Source organism: Pinus tabuliformis, chromosome 5_1, assembly GCF_031772625.1.
Source record: "Pinus tabuliformis cultivar Carrire ecotype Pingquan chromosome 5_1, CPIR1, whole genome shotgun sequence".
NCBI classification, from domain to species: domain Eukaryota; kingdom Viridiplantae; phylum Streptophyta; class Pinopsida; order Pinales; family Pinaceae; genus Pinus; species Pinus tabuliformis.
In genome coordinates, this window is record NC_142305.1 from 852,016,187 (window position 1) to 852,022,138 (window position 5,952).

Below are 5,952 nucleotides of genomic sequence, written 5' to 3' on the forward strand. Positions count from 1 at the left end.
TTACAACGAAACATAGAAGAAATATTGAATAATCATTCAAGTTAACAAAACATAGAGCAATATTCATTCTTATTGCAATTCGACAATACCAAATTTTTTGAAAGAGTATCTTCTCCATTAGTATTACATCTACCAAGCACTGGTATTACTGATTAGAACATGCATAGGTAACCATCAGTAATAAAGATAGAATAAAATCCCCAAGAATAGGTGTTTAATACTGGTAGAAAATTTTAGTTAAGTGTATACACATGAGAGTCTAGAAAAATGCCTGACCCTTTAGACCTATTAGCATGAAAGACATATTAAACATGAGAGAAATTTAGTAAACCCGGTAGTTTCGGATTTGACATAGTAGCGTGAGCAGAGAAAAAACCCCATCGATTTTTCCCATCCTCTCAACAGTGGCAGAAATTTCCTGGAAAGGAGTATTCAGACAAGAGAACTAACCTGGAAGTAAAGGGATGCCCGTTAAGGCTCACCAAAGCTGGGGAAATAGTATTGTTATGCTCTTAACCTGCAAAATTATACCCAAATACAGAATATGCGAAGAAAAGATACCCAGAACGTAGAATAGCAATGATTTTATTATTCAGGAGTAATGTTCACTTACCTCTTCGAGGGGGCAACCTCCAATAGAGCAGAGCTCGACTACAAAAATAAGACACAATGCTCCTCGCAGGGAGTCTCTATCCTTTATATATGACTCATACATGCAATACCACGGGCCAATACCATGGGTTTTATTAATACCATCTATCTAATACTACGGCCCATTTGCAACTAACTATGGTCCCGTCATTAATTGCGGGTTAACCACTTACAAATATTAATATGGGCTTTATTGACTCTTGACTATGACGTGATCCCATGACATAAATAAGGGGGTTAGGGTGGGACCCTAACATGCCCTCCCCCTTAAGACTAGCCTTGTCCTCAAGGCTGAAGCTGCAGAAACTGCTGAAGAATATTGGCTGGTTCCCAAGTTGCATCTTCGGAGAGGTGTCTTTCCATTTGACGAGGACTTCCTTAATCATGCGGCCGCGCAGGTGCTTGTCTCGTGTGTCTAGAACCTGTTCGGTTGAAGCCAGATTGACCCTTCTTCGTCCAATTCAGGTAGACTGGTTTGAACTCGGCAATTGTTCCCAATCACTTTCTTGAGGCACGATACATGGAAAGCTGGATGGATTTTTGCCGTAGGTGGCAAAGCCAACTTGTAAGCCACTTCTCCAATGCGCTGAAGTACTTGGTATGGTCTGTAGAATTTTGGAGAGAGCTTTTGACAACCCTTGCCTTTGAGTGATGTTTGCTTATATGGTTGCAACCTCAAAAAGACCTGATCCCCTTCTTGAAATTGGCGCTCTGAGCAATGCCAGTCGACCTGTTGCTTCATGCAGTTCTAAGCTTGGTGAAGATTCTCTCTAAGATGGGCGAGCATGGTTGCGCGGTGTTGTAGGAGTTGATCCACTGCTTGTACTTTGGAGCACCCCTTGAGATAAGAAGTAGGGGAAGGCAGAAGTTGACCATATACTGCTTCATAGGGAGTCATTTTGGTGGTGGCATGATAGTTGGTGTTATACCACCATTCCGCTAGAGGTAACCACTGTACCCAAAGGTGTTGCTTTTCTGAAGTGAAGCACCTAAGGTAGGTTTCTAGACATTTGTTGACGGCTTCGGTTTGACCATCTGTTTGCGGATGATATGAAGTATTGAGTTTGAGTTGAGTGCCTTGTATTCCGAAGAGTTCCTGCCAAAATTACTGGTGAAGATCGGGTCGCGGTCAGACACAATAGAAGTGGCATGCCATGCAATTTGAAGATCTGATCCATGAAAGATTGAGCAACCAAAGTTGGTGTAAACGGGTGGGGTAGGGCGCAGAAATGAGCATACATCGACAGTCGGTCCACAACCACCATGATGACTGACTTGTTCCCTGACTTTGGAAGACCTATAATGAAATCCATAGAAACCTCCATCCAAATTGATGCCGAAATGGGCAATGGTTGTAATGTGCCTGGTGTGTTGACGGTTTCCCCTTTGTGGCGTTGACAGACATCACATTCTGCTACGAAGGTAAGGATGTCCTTTTTCATGCCTGTCCAAAAAAATGATCTTCTGGTGCGAGCATACGTCTTCTGAAAGCTCGAATGTCCTGCAATGGGAGATGAGTGCAATTCTACCAAAATGCGACTTTTGAGGGTGGATGTTGGTGAGATTACGACTCTGTCCTTGTAGCGAAGAATATCATTCTGCCATGAGTATCCCTTGGTGGAATTAGGATCTACCTGCAATTGAGAAATGAGTTGGGAGAGCTTGGGGTGTGAAAACCATTCCCTGCGAGCCTCTTCAATCCAGTCTGGAATGGGGAGGGAAATTGCGAGCAGAGTACTTTCCTCCTCAAATTGGCGAGATAATGCATCTGCTACACTATTGTCTTTCCCTTTCTTGTAAATGATCTCATAATCATATCCTAGCATTTTGGCTAACCATTTATTTTATTGTGGGGAGGATAGGAGTTGCTCCAAAAAATATTTAAGACTGTGATGATCTGTGCGGATTTGGAAACGTCGCCCCAATAAGTAAGGTCGCTAGGTCTCGACTGCATGTAAGATGGCCATAATTTCCTTCTCGTAGGTAGATTGGCCTTGATTCCTCCCATTGAGTTGTTGGCTTGTGAAGGCCAACGGTCGCCCTTCCTGCATTAAGACCGCCCCAATCCCTGTACCTGAAGCATCACATTCAATGACAAAGGATTTGGTGAAGTCAGGTAGTGCTAAGACTGGAGTGGAACACATGGCGTTTTTGAGAGCGATAAATGTCTGTTGTGCTTCATCGTTCTAGAAGAAGGAATTTTTCTTTAGGAGTTGAGTGAGGGGCTTCTCTATGCGGCCATAGTTGTGGACAAATTTACGATAATAGCCTGTGAGACCCAAAAATCCTCTCAAGCTCCTCAAGGTCTTAGGTTGAGGCCATTCTTGCATTGCCTGGATCTTTTTGGGGTCCACCTTGACACCTTCATGCCCCACAATGTGGCCCAAATACTCAACTTCTTCCATGCCAAACGAACACTTGGACATCTTGACAAATAATTTATGCTTGCGGAGCAGTTGCAAGAGTAGATCTACATGCTGAAGATGTGCAGCCCAAGTGCCACTATAGATGAGGATGTCATCGAAGAAGACAAGGACAAATTTTCTGAGATATGGTTTGAGAATGTGATTCATAAAGCTCTGAAAAGTAGAGGGGCATTACAAAGACCAAATGGCATGACCAGGAACTCATAATGGTCTTCATGAGTTCTAAAATCCTTCTTGGGAATGTCGAATTCCTTCATGCGAATTTTGTGGTAGCCTGAGCGAAGATCCAACTTAGTGAAGAATTGAGCCCCATTGAGTTCGTCCAGCAAATCGTCAACCACCGGGATGGGAAATTTATCTTTGACTGTCAACTTATTGAGGGCCATGAAGTCGGGACACATCCGCCACTCCCCATCTTTCTTAAGCACCATGACCACTAGGGATGAATAAGGACTAATGCTGGGACGAATGACACCTGCTTCCAACAGTTCCTTGATGATTTTTTCTATTTCATTTTTTTGGGTGAACGGATATCTGTATGGTCGTACATTTGGGGGTTTGGCCCCTGGAACCAAGGTGATGCTATGATCATGTTCCCCTCGCAAGGGTGGAAGCTCATGAGGCTTGTCAAAGACCGTCCGATGGTTATTTAAAATCTGTTGCATCTCATGATGAATTGGCAGAGACATGGTTTCGACTACCTGGATGGCATTAACTTGAGCTACTACTCCATGATGGCCCTTTTTTAACAATTTTTCCATCCTATGCGAGCTGATGATAGAGGGGGCTCCCACCTGGAGTCCACGGAGGGTATGTGTGGAGTTGTTCTGCTTAAAACTCATATATAACTCCTGGAAATCCATTGTGATTGGCCCAAGAGTGCGGAGCCATTCAGCGCCAAGGACAATGTCGCAACCCCCCCATGTGTATGGCAAACATGTGGGTTTTCAACTAATAATCCCCCATTTGAAGTTTGACATTTTCACAGCGACCTTCACATTTCATTGTGCCCCCATCTGCAATTTGGACTTGGAAGTTAGAAACTGCTCGTACAAAATAATGCGTTGCTTCTGTGATTTTTTGATGGATGAAATAATGGGTACTTCCACTATCAATCAAGACTACTACTGGGCGATGTTTAAGGAAACCCCGGATTTTGAGAGTTTGAGGGGAAGAAATCCCTGCCAACGCATGCAGCGAAATAACTGGTTCGTCAGAGACATTCTCCTTTTGGTTGTCCTCTTCTAGTGCCTCATGTTCCTCAAGTGGTGGATCTTCCTCTGTTGAGCTGTAGTCAGTGGCATCTATTTGAAAAAATTTGGGCTCCTTGCATTTATGACCTGGGGAGTATTTTTCATCACAGTAGTAACATAGTCCTTGCTTCCTTCTTTTGGCCATTTCCGCAGGTGACACCTTTTGGACCTTAAGTTTTTGAGTCGTGTTGTGAGCCTGTGGGGGATGACCTTTAGCAGTGAAATTTGGGCAACTGTATTGGGCTGCTAATGCACGTTCCACCTTACGAGCTACCTGTCAAGCCTCCATCCACGTGGGAGGGTGGTGAAGTAGAACTTGAGCTTTGATGGCTTCTTTAAGACCACTGATAAAACATTCCGTGTAGAACTCATCTGTGAGACCCCTAGTGCGGAAGGCTAAGGCTTCAAAAGCGGTAATATATTCATCCACTACACTAGTCTATCAGAGCTTAGTGAGACGACCCAAAAAAGAGTCTTCTTGTTCAAAGCGATCTCGAAGAGCTTTGGTAAATTGGGTCCAAGTCCTAAAAGGTCCATTGCAACGCTAATGCCATTCCCAACATTTCCACCATTCATTGTCCAAGTACATGCTCCCCAAAATAAGCTTAGTCGCATCATCTAGGATAAGATTCAATTTGAAATACTGCTCCATTTGTGCTAGCCATGCGGACAGGTGAGAACCGTCAAATTTATGCCCATCCAACTTGGGAGGTCGCTGACTGGGTGGGGAATGGGTGTGCCAGACGTGGGGAGAGTGGCTAGACTCACCCTCATTGTATTCATTTCCATTATACGCCTCCTTGTGGGCTTGCTCCTTGCCCTTCGGAAGTAATTGCTGTATCTGGATACTTAGTCCATGAAGCTCATGTTTGAGGGATTGCACAGAGTCTTCTAGTTTGTCCATCCTTTCATTTGCCATCGCTTGAGCTCTAGTCTCTACCATACACCAACCTGATGAAAAATTGGGACCGCCGAAAAAATTTGACTAATAAATTGAATGGTACCACCTTGCTCAGCTCGTCGTCCTGATTCTGATGGGCTAGATCACAGACTCTTTTTGTTTGTTGAAAACTCCTAACAGAGTTTTACTCCTTCTTGATCAATACTGCAGTCGCGAAATCCTCAAAATGTCAATGCTGCCAAAAGTCCTGCGAAAAGTATACCCCGGTATAGGAACCCTTCACAACAACTCCGATCTGGTGGGTCTGAGAGATCTGAATGGCGGAACAACTACTGCGGCGGATCTGATGGATCTGCGGGATTGATGTCTGCTGCTGCGGCACCTCTTTGCACACACGGATCGGGAATAGATGATGTGTGATCCCCTGATATAAAAGGAAACTATGGTCGTGAGGAGTGTCAGGTGCTACAAATCGCAATATACATAAGGGTCTGGTAGTAGTACTCGGCCCAATGTTTCAGGGCTCTAACTAAGGAGGATCGACCATACCCTTAGCTGTACAACCCGACTTCCCTATTGTATGGGCGAGTAATCTCTCCCAGTGCTGTTCTCGCTGTACTGTAGCCACAAGACGGCCGACGGTTTATCTATGGCGAGGTTTCAAGGGAGCCTAGGGGGCTTCTGATATACCCAGAGGGTACATGGAAGACAGTCCGTGAGC